This window comes from Microtus ochrogaster, unplaced genomic scaffold (assembly GCF_000317375.1).
Source record: "Microtus ochrogaster isolate Prairie Vole_2 unplaced genomic scaffold, MicOch1.0 UNK29, whole genome shotgun sequence".
In the NCBI taxonomy this organism is placed as follows: domain Eukaryota; kingdom Metazoa; phylum Chordata; class Mammalia; order Rodentia; family Cricetidae; genus Microtus; species Microtus ochrogaster.
The window spans coordinates 755070-770950 of NW_004949127.1; the positions used below are offsets into that span (position 1 = coordinate 755070).

The 15881-nt window shown below is 47.1% G+C and overlaps 1 protein-coding gene across 2 annotated transcripts in view; it reads left to right on the plus strand.

The window, feature by feature from the left end:
- Ncald (neurocalcin delta) overlaps positions 1 to 15881 on the plus strand; it is a 357614-nt gene that overhangs the window by 113849 nt on the left and 227884 nt on the right. For both annotated transcript variants that reach the window (XM_005368114.3, XM_026789775.1), the window contains exon 2: positions 1439 to 1495. The gene's annotated coding sequence lies outside the window, so the exon portion shown is untranslated. The remainder of the gene's footprint in view (positions 1 to 1438; positions 1496 to 15881) is intronic.

The following is a 15881-nucleotide window of genomic DNA, read 5'->3' on the forward strand; positions in this document are numbered from 1 at the left end:
AGGTAGCTCCCCTGGGGTCACATGACGGAGGAGGGAGGAGGATCCGGCATCAGGCTCTGAGGCCTCTGAGCAGCTTCCCTGCTTCCCTTTAGCCCTGTCCTGTGGCGTCTAGACTCCCTCATCTGTGTTCTCCACCACTGAACAGCCTCAGGCCGGAAAAGATTCATGGACGTGTTAGCTGGGCTTGGCAGATAAATGGGATTATTTCTGCATGGATCATGGAAACCAGGCTCTGACATTCCACTGGGAGCAGGGGGCCTTGAGTAGCCCTGGGAACCAGAGCAGAGCAGTCAAGAAACAATACAGTTCTGAAATACAGAAGACGGAGAAACAGTAGGTGGTGACCAATGGAGCTGGAGACAGGAGTGGAAACCAGACTGGGGACTTCATTCTTCATGTGTGACCAAAAGGATGCCCTTCTCAATACCACACTTGGCTCCAAGTGAGCACGCAGGAGGGGCTGGCAAGGATGTTCATGCTGAAGGCAATTCCAGAGACAAAGGACGCTTCAGGGAAGTGTGGTTCCTGAGACAGTCCTGAAGAAATGGCTTTAAAGAGCCCAGCGCTCATGTTAAAGCGATTGACTTTCAATCAGTCCTGAGTCTGTAAGAACCTGTGTCTGGAGTGCTGGGGGCGGGGGTGATCTGCGTTTAGTGTTCACATCGATCTTATAAGGTAGATGCTATTCATGCCCTAATTACATAATTGAGAAAACACGCTCAGGGGACTCAAGGGATTGTGAGTGGTAGATCCAAGGCTTCCATCCGGTCTGATTCTCGCATTCGTACCGTTGCATTGCCTCAAGAAGTTTGTGGCCTCTGTTTAGGAGATGCAAAATACCTCAAACTTCACAGCCTTCTTCGGTCCCGAGGAGGCTGGGGTGGCAGCGGGACTAAGAGCTGAGGGTTTCAGAGCTGGTTTATTCCTTCCCAGGTTTGGGCCGGAACCATCTTTCTCTGCTTGCTTCCCTCCAGGGAGCCTCCTGGCTTAAAACAGTCATTTCAGCAAGGAATATCACTTCTAAGTAATGCTCCCGAGGCTGCAGACTGAGGCCCTGGTCCCTGCTGGTTGACTGCGCTCTTCCTGGGGACACTGGTTCATTGTCCAATTAGCAGCTACCCTCGTGCTGTCCTTCCTGTCACTAATGGTGGCTCCCTGATTTAACTAACAGCAGGTGATGTGCCCTTGGAAGCGGCAGGCACACAAAGGCCTTTGCTAATTGGGAGCTAGTGAGAGCTTGGCTAATTTAGGGGTGTGGCATTCCCAATCCTTGCTGCAACAAAGGAAAGGTCGGGATAAGGCACCTGGATCATGTATTCTTGAAAGAAGAGAGACTGTTTGTTGTAAAGTTTTTATCCTCTGTAGAATGCACTTAAAAGGTCTTCTTACTTTATTGTTCTAAAATGAATTTTCCCACCACCCCTGTTGTCAACCACAGGTAGAGCAGCTAGCAAGAGCCTGGGCCGAAGAGTGAAGTCACCTTGGAGCGTCCTTGGTAAGTTACACTTTCTGCACCTAACTGTAATTATTTCTCTCTGTGTGTGCGCTCACACACGCAAGTATGAGACTGGAGAACAGGTCAATTTCGGGTGTTGTTCCTCAGGAGTTATCTACCTTGTGCTTTTGGGGCACAGTCTCTAGTAGGAATCTGGGATCCCCAGTTAGGTTGTGTTGACTTGCCAGCCCACCCCAGGGGTTCTCCTGTCCCCCCCCCCCCCAACACTGGGATTACAAACGTGAACCACACTCAGCTTTTACACACATGGGGACTGAATTCGGGTTCCCGTGTTGGCGTCCGGGCGTTTTACCAACACAGCTCTCTCCCCAGCCTCAATTCTCCCAGTCTCTCATGGTGGTGGTCAGAAGACGTGACCTCATGGGGCATCTTGGTGATTAGACTAGAAAGTCTTTGGAAATCCCTTGGCAGACACACCCCTCAGTACGTAGTGAGAACTCTGCACACGATATTGCACTAAATACCAAGGAAATGGCTGTTGTATGTTAGGCTTGGGTATGGGCTGTGTGCTGCCTAACTCCCAAGATAGGCGTGGTAGAGATGCTACCCTGGGCTCACGCCTTCCCCCAAATTGCCCGAGTGTGTTCTGGGTATCAGTTCTTCTTACCGTCACTCCCATCCACTTTTACCCTTGCTGATGACCTAGACACAGATGTTATATCCATGCTCCAGTTTATCTGGCTGTTCAGCGTGGTGTGTGAGCCATTCATGCTATCATGGCATGGTTCAGTCCAGGTGACCTCTTTTCCGTCTGCCACAAAAGCCAGGGACAGTCTCGATGGTCTTGTTTTGTTTCGGTTGTTGATATATCATATATTGGTTGCCTTTATGTATTTTAGTGTTTCCTAGGCTACTTTTACATTTTCAACATTGGTGAATAATACATATAATTTTAGCTTTAAAGATTACATTCATTTTGTGTGCCCTTGTGTTCGGGCATGTGTGTTTACATATGTGCTGTGTATATTCTGGGGATTGCACTTAATTCATCAGGCTTGGTGTCAAGTGTCTTTATCTAAAAAACTATCTTGACAGCTCCAAATTCTAGCTTTCCAATAATTTTGATAATGGAAATTCATGATTTCATTTGACCTTAAAAACGGTTACACTTCTGCTTAAGAGAACTTAACTGTATATGATCAGGGCAAGAAGAGAAAAAGGGAGACGTGGAAAGGCGGGAAGGGGTGTTAAGAACGAGCCCCATGGTCATTGGGGTAGAACCGGCAATCGTGTCTGCCTGTCCATCTGGCTCCAGCGAAGGACAGTTCCTGGCCACACCCACTGCTCAGCTGGCTCAGTTCTTAGTGGTTTTCCTCATGTGGGCATATTGCCCTGTGGGGCTTTAATAAGTACTTTATATGTCATGGGACTCAGAAGCCTGCTCCTTTAGCAAGTTCTCATCCCAAGAAATTGGGATCCAGTCAAGCACCTGAACGGAAACTCAGAGCAGTGCTGAAACCGCTGATCAGCGGTGCAGCAAGTCCCCGTGAGACATGTTGTTTGTGAGTCGTTAGTCAGACCTTTTCAAGAGACCTCCTCTGTGTTGGATGGTGTGAAATGGTCCCGGGCTTCCCAGAGCTCCTGCCTCAGCCAGACAGAACCTGTGCAAATCCCTGCAGGTGCGTTCCCTCCTCCTGTTTGCCCGCTGTCTTTCCACGCACCCAGGCCCTCTGCACGTGCTGTGGTACTGAACTCCATGGCCATGCTCCCTAAGGTCCTGTCTTGCTTACTCCTCTCTGTGGGCGCCAGAAACTTGTGCCTCTCTGGGCCCCTGACCCTCCCAGACTTCCTGGGCTCCCTGAGAAGGGAACTCAGAAGAACGTATGTGGCACAGGTAGCTGAAGTCCTACATATTCCAGAATTAGCTCTTATTTCCCCGAAACTTTATTCAGAGAATTTCAAGGCCAGTGTTTTTGTATTGGTGGGCTTGCCTTTGGGATAGGTTAAGGCTGGCTTTTCTTCACAAGTCCAGTACTATGTGACATAAAAGGGCTCATAGTTGTGAGTAGGTTGGGAACATGTCTGTGAGAGGTGGAGGGTGCACCGTGATGTGATGTCTGTGACAGGGAAGTCAACACACGGCCTCGCCAGCTTGCTGTATTAGGCGAGGTCAGGATTCAGGAGACCTTGAGGAGACAGATATTTTACATAGAAACAGGATGCTAGCCATTCCATGCCCTTCAAAGATGACTCATCTTGCCCTTGCCATTCTCAAAAAAATCATCAAGCATGTCTTCCTTTCTGCCTAAGCTCCAAATCAAGTTATTTTCTCCCACTGCCATCCAAGGAGCTGAATCAAAGCCAAGCTAGATGGCAGGAAGAAACTCTTGTCATTAAGAGAGAAAGAGAATCAAAAAGCCAAGAATAGCATTTGTGTGGGGTGGGCAGCCATGGGATGCTGGTGTAACTGCTGTCAGTCACGTTTGTCACCATCTGATGAGATGGTTGCTGTCGGCTCTTCTAGGACATGTTGTCTACCCCAGTGCCATGGTGTCTAAGAGAGTATGGGTTAGAAACAAGAATATTGACGACTGGGGAGGTTGCTCAGTTAATAAAGAGTTTTTCATGAAAGCGTGATATCCTAAGTTCGATCCCCAGAACCTGCTTAAAAAGCCAGAGATGGCTGTGGCTTCCACCACCAAGGTCATGGATGCCCCTAGGTCTGGACTGCTACCTGAGACCATGTTGTTGTCTGAGGCCCATTCTACCTCCAGGGCTGAGCTGCTGCCAAGGACCATGTCTGGGTCTATGTTCCTACTGTAACTAGTGTCTGTGTTACCACAGTGGGTCATGGGAATCATGTGTGTCAAGGTCTAAGGGCCGTGCTGAGTAGGCCCCACTCCTCACTGGCCCTGGGGTAGCTGGCCCTGCTCCTCACTGAACATCACAGCAGAAGAGTTGGCCCCACCCCATGGGAGAAGGTGCTCCCCCATGCAAATGCACACATGCACACACACACACTCTTACGTACACACACATGCACACAATATACACATATATTCACACACATGATGGCACACATGCACACACTGACAAATAGACACACTTGTGCATGCAAACATGCATGCACACACATGTACATGCATTCACACACATGCACACACATGTATACACACATATAAAATATATATAAAGAGAATCTCAGCAGGGCCTAAATCTCCATTTGCTTCCCACCTCTTCTCTTTGAAGCTGACCTAGAAAGCCGCCCCCTCCCTGGGTCAACTGTGCTCTCTTTGTTTGCCAGAGTTTTCTCAAAGCCTTTGGCAGGAACAAACTCTTCTGTGCACTTTGTAAGTGGAGGCTGTGACATGATTGGCACCCACGACAGGGTCTGGCAGATGATTGGTGCTCCCTTGCCGAGTGAACGAGTGACAAGCGAAAGGATTTAAGACTCTCTGCTTCTCTCTTTTTCTTGCAAGTTCCTTCCCTTCAAAGCCAGGACTAGCTGCGCAGGGCTCAGGAGCTCAACAAAGGCTCTCAGCAAATCTTTGTGCCTGGTCTGCCTCCTGCTGTTCCAGGTGTGCCCGGCTGGCATTTAAAGGAATGTGTTGTGAAAGCTTTTTGTTAGCCCTCTCAATCTGATTGAGAGTATGGGACTTTACAAAGCCTCAAAACCAGAGGAATAGCTTTTCTAATTCTTCCTGGGCTAGAACCGGGGGAACAAAAGGATCCGGGCCACATCTTTCTAACCTGGGTGGGCAACTCTGGGTTCACGAGGGTAAGATGAACACAGTCATTTACTCTGAGGAAGAGGAAGGGTTTTGGAACCAAGGAGAAGAAAGCAACTTAGCCAGAAAAGCATCCACAATGAGGCTATCATCCAGGGTTTCTTTAAGTGATATCTTTATCAATTCGCTGAGAATTTCATACAAGTACTTTGATCTAAGTCAGCCCCCATTGACCTTCTCTCCTCAACTCCTCCTCTCCCTAACCCCACCACCCTACCTCCCCCACAACTTCATGTCCTTTTCTTGTTTAAACAAATAACCCCTGGACTCTCATTTGGGCTGCCTGTAGACTGCTGGGTGTGGGGCCATCCACTGAACATGGGCTACCTACTGGACACCACATTCTTGAAGGAAACTGAGCCCCCCTGCCCCAGAAGCCATCAGCTGTCCATAGCTGGGGTAAGGCTGGGGGGCTGGGGGTGGGCTCCTAAGCCCTTCTAACTCCCCAGAAGCCATCAACTGTCCATAGCTGGGGGGCTGGGGGTGGGCTCCTAAGCCCTTCTCATTCCACGCCTGATGCTGACTGATTTGACAGTGTGTAGGCACCCACAGCTGCCGAGGTCATGACCGCTGTGGTCCTATCTTGTGCGAGGCCGTCTAGGCCTCCCCAACCTCTGGCTCTTATGTCTTCCCACCCCCCCTGTTCCTAGGTGGTTCCTGAGTCTTGGGGAGAGGGGGCACCCCCGTGGCTGAGCAATCCTCTGACGTTAGCTCTTCACTCTGACCAGCTATGAATCTCTGAGCTAATCACTGAACAAGTGAGGTCCAAGAACTGCACCAATAGAGACAGAAATTTGAAGGCAGTTTCTACTCAGCGTTTAGCAGAATAATAGTCATAGGTTGACCTCCCGGTGCCTGTGAGCTCCCCCTGACCGTGTGCTCTTGACCAGATTTGCAGTGCCTTGTATGTGTTTCCTTTTGTGGAGTGTAGGCCCGAGATGTCAATCATTTATTTATTTGTGCGTTTTGGGGGTGGAGTGGGAATGGAGAAGCCACAGTGTCTGTGTGGAGGAGCACAACTTTTGGTAGTCCTTTTTAATCCTTCTGCCATGTGGGTCACACTAAGGTCATCAGGCTTGGCATCAAGGTGCCCCAACCTGCTATGCTGTCCTGCTGGCCTTGGCCTAAGATAGGAGCAATGACTTTTTTTCCTGACTCCTTGAAACAGTGTGGAGAGCTCTAGAATGATCATTAGTATCCTGGATTTTTACAAGGTAACATTACATCATAACATTTCTTCAAGTTACAACATTATTTTGTTAAGCAAAGCCATACCATTCTGTTACATCAACAGGCTATGATTTGGGTTGGTTGTTTCCATTTTTTTTAAAAAACTATTATGGACCATGCTTCTGTGAGCATCTTGCATGCTCCAAGTTTCTTGCTTTGCCTTTAAGTGAATGAATGCTACATGAAAGAGGGAAGACATTCCCTTGCCTCTGGATACAGCTTTTCAAAGGGCTGGGATGAATCACCTAGGGAACATTTAGTTCGTTTTGAAGGTTCTGTGCCCTGTCAATGATGTTTACCTCTGCACGGCCATCTGTTCATATCATTAATCTGAAGCCATATCCTCCAAATTACATTCTCTTTGTCACTTTGCTGTGCCACAAAAGAAGCTGGGTTCCCATCAGGGTCTCAGTATAGTCTCACATACAATAAATGCCCAACTATCCAAAACAAGGAGAAAGCACCAATGTTATAGTTAGCAAAGAAATGAAAGTCCTCCAAAGTTCGTCTCTTCCCCTCAGTCAAGCCATGCTGGAACTGGTCCCGTTCATATGCTATCTTATTCCTCCACGGCTTTCCTGTTGATGCATACTATAGCTCGGGTATTCAGCTGCCTTCCCAGAAATGCCTACCCACCTCAGCCCACTCCAAAACATGACTCTTTTGCTGTCTGGAACCTCCCCTGGAGAAGAGTCTGAGTATCTTCCAAGGGAGTTTGTTCATACTCAGATTTCACCCATTAAGAAAGAGGAACATGGTGGTTTGGATGAAACACACCTCCGTAGGTCTTGGGCTTGAGCATCTGGTCCGATTGTGGAGGCTTAGGAGGCATGGCCTTGCTGGAGGAAATGTGTCACTGGAGAGCAGGCTTTGAGGTTTCAAAAGCCATGTGTTGTGTCCAGTGTACTCTCAGCTTCAAGTTTGTGGTTTAAGATATGGGCTCTCAGTCCTTGGTACAGCTGCATCTTGGTCTGTTGCTACAATTTCTTGATGGATGCTTATTGCTCCGGAGCCCTGAGTCCCAAATAAAGCCAGCCTTCTGTGTGTGGCCTTGGTCATGGGGCTTTATCAGCAACAGAACACTGACTAATACTCCAAGCGGAGCTGAGGAACAAGGGGATGCTTCCTTAACTAACTAACAGTGACTAACCAACTAAGTAACAGTAACTAATACAAACTCCAAGCAGAGCTGAGGAACAAGGGGATGCTTCCTTAACTAACAGTGACTAACCAACTAACAGTAACTAATACAAACACCAAGCTGAGCTGATAAACAAGGATGTGCCTTTCCTAACTAAATAACACTAACTAATAGTAACTAATTATCTAACTAGCAGTAACTAATACAAACTCGAGGCTGAGCTGATGAACAAGGATGTGCCTTCCTTAAAAGGAGTAGAGGAGATGCTGCTAGTCACACTGTAACACGTTAGTCTCTGTCACAGGTAACTATAACAGCAACGCGTTCAGTATGTTTTCTAAAGGACAGACACCATTCTACACTCTTTATTATTTCTGTCACCCAAATCCCAGCTATCCTACACTCCATCATTTCTGTCCCAAACCCCACAGCTATATAGTTTAACATCATCGTGCCCTTGCTGTAGGTGGAGAAACTGACTTTGAAATGTTCTAAGAAACTTTAATGTCACACAGTGAGGGACAGAGACCGTCTGGTTCTGACATCTAGGTTTTAAACTATTGTACCCTGTAGCTCGTGTGGACAGTCAGCCCTAGGCAGCCAGAGGAATTGGTTCTAGGACCTCCTCAAGTGCTCGAGCTTCTTATGCAAGGCGGTGCGTTTCCCTCTAGCTGTGCTTATCCCTCTGAATACGTAAAACCTCTCTGGGTTACTTGCACACCTAATGCAGTATGGATGACTGCTATACTGTTTGAGACGCGTTTTCAATCTACGGCTGAGGTGTAGAAACTACATCTATGGGACGCTAACCCTTTAGACACTCCCCATGCACACAGGCATGCATGTGTTACATTCACATTGCATGCATAGAACCATTTCATATTTCTCTTCTTTTTGTCAAAATTGAACTTGAAAACCACATGGAGTTCCCGTTTCTTATGAGTTTATTTTTTTAATGAAAACGCTGTTTAGGGAGATTTTCCGATGCTGCCTGTGCTAGCCTACCAGTGAGATCTTGACCTGTGCTGCGGTGTTGCTTCCATTACTTCTTATGAGAAAATTTGATGGAGTCGGTAGGAGGGCGTCTTAGAACCTGGGCTGTGGAAAAGGACTTGATGGGATGCTGACAAGGTGCCCAAGAAAAGGCCTGTGACTTACATTGCTTTTTAAAAAGCAATTTCTTGAGTAAATGTGCACATCCTGCGTGGGGTCTCTGACGAACGCTCTGGCTTTCATCTTCGTATTGCTCCTCGGTCTGGTTCTTGTTTTTCAGTGGACAGCCATTGTGTGTCACAGCACTCGGATAAAAATCCCTCTTCTTGTGCAAAACTTGCTTGTGAGTTATAGAGATACATTCTTTTTTTCTCATTCAGAAAATTAAACATATTTTGTGTCTCTTTTGTTTGTTTTTTGCTTGAGAAGAAAACGTCTGGCAAGGTGACTCCTCACCGTAAAAGCTGAAGTTCGGGGTGTCCTTCAGTGCTCTGTCTAAAATGCTGCTAAATTCTGCTCTTCCCGTGAGGGGCTCTACCTGAGGCAAGCTACAGCCACCTGATTTTCTAGAGGGAGAGAATGTCAGGCAGGAGGCCTGAGGTCAAGGCTGTTCATTTCTCTTGATAAACAGCTTGTGACTGGGCCTGGGTTTTATCGTCTTTATCTCTAAAAGGGAGGTTTATACTAAATGTTTTCTATGCCTTTCTATGCACAGTTAACACAGGTAATGACCAGCGTGGGGAATGTTGAGATTTACTCTGTGATGATAATATCTCTGTGGGTCTCCTGGCAGATCTAACCAGGGCATCAGGATCCACCCTCAGGCATTTGGAGTGACTTTCACCTCTGCCCGGTGCTCAAGGTGTCTAGCTCTGGCTCAAAACTATCCAATTAGAGAATGTGTCCTCAAGGTTAGGCAGTTGTTAAAATAAAAATACTCCCTGAAGTCTCTTTGTGAGAATGTGCCACAATTATTTAGCTGATTTAATACAGCGGCAATCATTTAGTATAAAATAGATTGCCCATACTGAGCTGGGTTGTTGGTGAGTTTGGAGGGGAAGGGAGAAGGAGAAAGGCACTAGGATCCGTCTCTGTCCTTCAGGGACCTGTAACAATTGTCTGCGTGAGTCTGCTGGGTTGACAATTGTCTTGGTTTACACGAAGGATGGAATTGCTGTCAGTCACAGCGGCCACGCTTTAGTTTCTGCTTTTTGTTTTTAAAAATCACAGTCACAGGAATTTGTGCGAACTCCTGATGACCGGATGAAGGGATCTGGGCAAGGAAGGGCTTGTGGTGCGGCCTGATTAAAAACTGAGACGTGGGAGCGAGGCCGTTTGGAAACGGCAGCGAGACGGAAGCATGGTGCTGCAGAAGATGAGCAGAAGGGAGGCCTGTTAGGAGCTTCGTACGGTAGGCCTGTGCAAAGTCATTCCGAGAGGCGCGAGCTAGGAAGGCTGCGGAGCCTCGGCCTCCACCCTTTGAGTGCCAGTGAAGGGGTGCTTTGAGAATCTGACCTCATGGTGTTTCTAGGGATAAATGTTGAGTATAAATACTCTTGCCAGGAAAAATAAACAGCTTGGGAAGAAGGAAATGACCCAGGGATCCTAAAGAGATGGGGTAGGGCTTGGGACGTCCATCAAGTCTGTTCTCCATTCCCGGTGACCTTATCTTTATCTCCTTTCCGCTTTGATTTTTCTAGCTTTCAAAACTGGTAGTGTCTCAAGTGGTAAGAGGTCGCAGTTGCTTTGGGGGTTATATTTAGATTCCTCATGCTTTAAAAAGTATAAAAGTTATGAAATCTGCCTCGTTGTACATTTCCTGGGTAAGGACCCATCTAACAATAGCACATTGGCCTTGGCTATTGCTACACAACTAACTTGCACAAGCCACGCTCATGTGTCTTTGCCATCTCCAATCTAAGCCGGTCCCAATGGGAGGGCTCATCTGTTCCACACAACTTCATCTGAAAGCCATCAGATCTGCTTCCTAGATGGCAAGTCTGTCCTGGCTGTGAGCAAAGTGTTTGAAGGTCAGGGTTAGAAGCCAAAGGTCATGGGAACTTTGGTTCCTCTCTGCGTGGATCTGCCCACAGTTGCTTGGCTTCCATACAGTTTGTCTGCTCTTAAAAAAGTGAAAAGAGAACGGGGTGGTGGGGAGAGAAAGAGAGAATACGTTCTATAGCTCTTTGGATCTAAACCAGTTAGTTAACACCACAATTCCTACCACATCTGATTTTTTTTTTTTTTTGGACCTAAGTCACTAAAGGCATCTACATTCAAAAGAACGGAAATTCAGTTTTACCACAGATGGAAGAAATGACGTAGAAGTTGTCAACATGTTTAAAATAAAAACCTAAGTGTCCACAAGATTACTTTCTCTTTCCTCTTTAAGCGCACCTTTGAATATCCCCAGCCTCGTCCATAGGGTAAGGGAAGCAGGACACGGGCTCAGCAAGGCAAGGCAAGAGCACTCGGTTTACCTAGAGCAGGAGGGCTCAGCTCCTGAACTGCCAGCCTGGCACTTCTGACTTATGAGAAGTAGGAGTCGCTGTCACACGGCCCCCACTAGACTTTGTCTTTGATGCTTGATTAGTGACTTTAATTATTTTTTGAGGGGCTTTAAATAACAGGGTAAGGCAGAGCTGGACATATCCTCTGAGAATGCCCTTCCTGGTTGAAGCTGGGATTAACTGACAGCAAAGGATTAAGGAGAATGCAGGATAATCTTGTTTAGAGAAATTTTAGCACCTTGCTAGAGTAGACAGTCCTTAGGTGGGCCCTTGAATGCAGCATGCTCTAAGGTCCCTGCTGCTGAGTCTGACTTCTGCCATGGCTCACTAAGACGGCTGGAGTCTAGGAGATGTTCCAGCCTCCCAGTGCACGGGATGCTTGAGCAGTCACTGACACAGGACACCGAGTCCCAGATATATTAGTGGCAGGAATAGATTCCCTGCATAGAGTTGTGCCAAAAAGCCGTGGCCAATCATGAAATACCATTCTTTGGGTCCAAGCGCAGAACTGGTTTTTTCATCATTCCCTAACCAGGTTCTTAAGGAAGCCTAAGCAAGTGACGTTGTACAATGCTCTCTTCGAATGGGTTCTGCCTTGCTAAAACCCTGCTCAACGACTTCTGGCTTGTCTCTAATTTAAAACACAGAGGGCAGAGGGTGTTAGTAGCATCTGTTAAGCCTTTTCCGTGGGTGGAAAAAACAGCCCTCAGTATTTGCTGCTTTTTCAGGTTTCTGAGAGTTGTTTTTGAGTCATTTGAAAATAGTTGGACACTTCCTGTACTCACTCCCCTCTGTCACTTAAAAGCGTTCACATCTATTCCATCTCCTATAGGACAGGATCCTTTTTTTCTTTACAGTTTTTAATCACTTGTTCTATACTCAATACTCTTTAACCCAATGGCATAAATTGCTATGATGAGCTATATTAAATCTACTTATGTCATTAAACCATAGTCTGGAAGATGTCTACTTGTAAACCCTGGCTCCCACTAAGTAGAGATAATTTAGCATTAAAATCTTTAGACAGCTTAAAGAATTCAAGGTAGAGAATGGTTTTTATAAATAACATACAACCAGTTGGTTTCTTTCCTCTTTTCCTGGTCCTTCAGGGTATGTAGTTTTTGGAAATATCAGGTAGAGGCATCTATGAGGCATGCTAGACAAAATACCATTGCAGGCTTCTACAGGGAAGAGAAACACACTCAACCAATAATTCACATTTAACCCCGTTTAAGGTGTTTCTCTGACCCAGGGGATCCAGAGAGAATAACCACTTGGCTGAAGCCACACTAGGCTGTTAGGGAAAAGGGAGCATGGGGCAGTGGCCATGCCTTCAGTGTGCACCTCCCCGAAAGATTACCAGAAGAGCTCTTCTTTCGGATCAACTGTAGAAGCTCCTTCATGGCAAATGCTAACCACGACCCTCAGACAAGGAGGCCGTCCCGGCATTCCATAGCATTCACCCTTCTGGGTATGGGGAAGACAGGAGATGGTTAGAGAAGGATCTGGAAGGAGCGGTGGAAGCTGTCTCTGTGGATAAACACCCTGAGTTAGCTGGTTCACAGAGGTCAGAGGTCAGGCTCGCCAGAACAAGTTCCCTTACAACAGGATAAGGGTGAGCATTCAGAGTGCACTAAAGTCGTCAGGGAGCTTGAGGCTTTGTATTTATGGCATCGTTCAGCCATGGCACAGGGAAAATAGCAGAGAAGGGGCTGCAGGAGGCGGGCTGGTGGTTAAGAGCATGCCCTGCTCTTGCTGAGGACCTGAGTTCAGTTCCCAGCACCCACACTGGGCAGATCACAACTGCCCACCCTCTTTTGGCCTCTGTGGACATTGTACCTACATGCGCACACCACCTCCCTGCCCAGAGCCAGACACACAATTTAAAATAAGCAACAAATCTTAAAAACAAAATAAGGAGCATGGGGAGAGCTAAGACACTCAGACTTTCTCCTAATGAAAGACTTTTAGTTCTTTTAAAACCTTGGCAAAAGCATTGAGAAGGCCCTGGGGGTGGGCACACCCACCAGCTAAATGCTTCTGTTCATTACTGCCTAGGAGCAGAAGGGTGGGGCTCTAGAGGTGGGTGAACTTTTGTGGTACGTGTGCTCGGAAGGGAAAACCACTATCACCAGAATTCGGTCTGTTTCAAGAGTTGATTTATCTGATAGAATCTGGCCCCTTGTGGGTGCAGAATGGTCTATTCCATGGCTTCCTTCTTCCCTGAAAATGGAAATGTCTCCACCAGGTTCACTCCGTAGGTCCACGTGGGCTGTCTCTGGGTGTGGAAGGGGAGAAATTGTATCTAGTGGTCCTCTTACAGTTTCTGACACATGCTAACACATGAGGTCACAGAACACAGGCTCCCTAAAAATGGCATGTAGAACGATGGTAGGAATTTTCAAGACTACAACCTTTGTTAAGCTTACACAGTGGCTCTCAGCACACGAAGAAGGTCGGAGGTGTCTGCCGTGGGATCTTCTTCAGTCCTAGAACACCACAAGCAGCTGGTATGTGGCAGACCGGGTGCCTATTCCAGAGAGCGTCTTAAGGCAGATCAAAGGGCTTTGGCTTTGGTGTGTGGGATGAAGTGGACTCCTTAAGTAAAGTAAATAAAATAAAAGTGAACTTAACACTAACACCGAGAAACTGCCTACGTGTCAAGGGCTATGTTTAGGACATGGAACCCCCTGGCCCATACTGGAGCTTTGCCCGCTATGTATGGCCAATTGTGTTTCTCTGGCATGGAAAAGTTCCCTGTGGTCTTTTCATTTGAGAGTCGTGTTGACCTGTCACAGGCTTCGAACTCGAATATTCACAAAGGAAGCCTCTTGGTGGGAGGATAAGCGAGTTGTGTTAACTGTTCTTGTTTGATTCAGCCATGAGAGAAATTAATCTCCTTTTAAGCTGCTGGGTTTTGGATGACATTCTGTGGCCCAGCCACTGCTTTTGTTCTGGGATGGGTTATAAAATGTTTTTAATTAAAAAGTTTTCATCTTGCCCTCGTCTCTAAAAATACACCGTGGAAGAATACTATTTTAATTGGAAGAAATATTTAGCTCAATAAAACTGAAATACAAGTTCATGTAATCAGGAAACAAAATAACCAGGATCAGAAATCTTCAAGAGCCCAGGGGGTTCTCGTGTCTGTGCGCACAGAAATTTACGGCCAAGCCTGCAGTTTGGCAGAGCGGACACTGAGGGACTCTGGCAATCAATGAACAAGTCAGACTTTTCCCTGCTTGTGAGGCTGGTTTGAGAGACCTGACGTCAGTACCCTTGAGGGACCGGTGTGATGCCAGGGGTAGACTAGGAGGAGTGACTGTGGGCTGAAAGACAACAGTCGGGATAGTCATCGTGTAGCAAGCATGAGACTGGAGCTCCAGCCCCAGAAGCCAGGTGTGTGGCAGGGAGGACCGGAGTCTCATAGCATTGGAGAGGGGAGGTGGGGAATCCTGGGACAGTCTCCCTTGCTGGGTGAGTTCCGGGCCAATGAGAGACTGTCGTAAAGGGAAGAGAGGCAGGGCCTGAGGAATGATGGTTGCCATTCATTTTCTGCATGTTGAAGGAGAGTGCAAACACTGCCTTTGTTCATCTGTCTTCAGACTGGGCATCTGGTAGGGGTGCAGAGAGGCAGAATGAGCCCGATTCATTAGTAACTCACTCTTGGTAGGAGGCGCATTGGTTCCTCCGCACATTTTTTGGAGTGGGGGTGGCCTTGGGACCTTATCAGGTTTTAACAGAGTTGAAAATTTTCCTGTTGAGTGCTGCTGGAAATACCCCCTCCGCCCCGGTTCCTTACTTGACCCTGGTGTTGCTCACGGTCACTCTTGCTCTTGGAATCTTCTGGAATGAAAAGCTGCCTTGTGTTGTCCTTCCCAAGGGTTGCGCTCTCCTAGCCTATGTGTGGCCTGGCTGATTGGTCTTCAGCTTGTGACAAATGGCTGTCCCTCCTCGTCGTGGCTCCTTATTCCCTGAAAAACAGAACTGCTTCCGCATCTCTTGGGTGGCAGATCATTCCAGACAAGGTTTTAGTGTCTCGGGATTATACAATTCCTACAACCATGGTAGCGCCAGCCTTTAGAGTCGGCACTCTCAGGAGACAGGCAGGCAGATGTTGTGTGTGTGGTTTTTTTTTTGTTTGTTTGTTTTGCTTTTTGAGGGGCCCACCACCCAGCTCCCAAATCACACACATGGAGACTTATTCTTAACTAAGAATGCCTGGCCTTAGCTTGGTTTGTTTCTTGCCAGCTTCTCTTAAATTAACCCATCTACCTTTCCCTCTGGGCTTCTTTCTTTCTTTCTTTCTTTCTTTCTTTCTTTCTTTCTTTCTTTCTTTCTTTCTTTCTTTCTTCTGTGTATCTTGCTTTCCTTCTTACTCCATGGCTGGCCCCTGATGTCCTCCTTCCTTGTTCTCCTGTTCCAGATTTCTCCTCCTATTTATCCTCTCTGCCTGCCAGCCCCGCCTACCCTTGCTCCTGCTTCACTATCGGGCGCTCATCTCTTTATTAGGACCATTAGGTGTTTTTGGCAGGCACAGTAAGGCAGCTTCACAGTGTTAATTGCAGCGTAAACAAAAGTCACACACCTGAAAATAATTCCCCAACAAGCGGATCTCTGAGTTCTAGGCCAGCCTGATCAACAGAGTGAGTTCCAGGACAGCCAGAGGTACACAGTGAGACCCTGCCTCAAAAAAACAATTGTTTCATTTCATTCACCTACTTATTTTGCTAAGCGCACTGCTTTCTTTTTTTTTTTTTTTT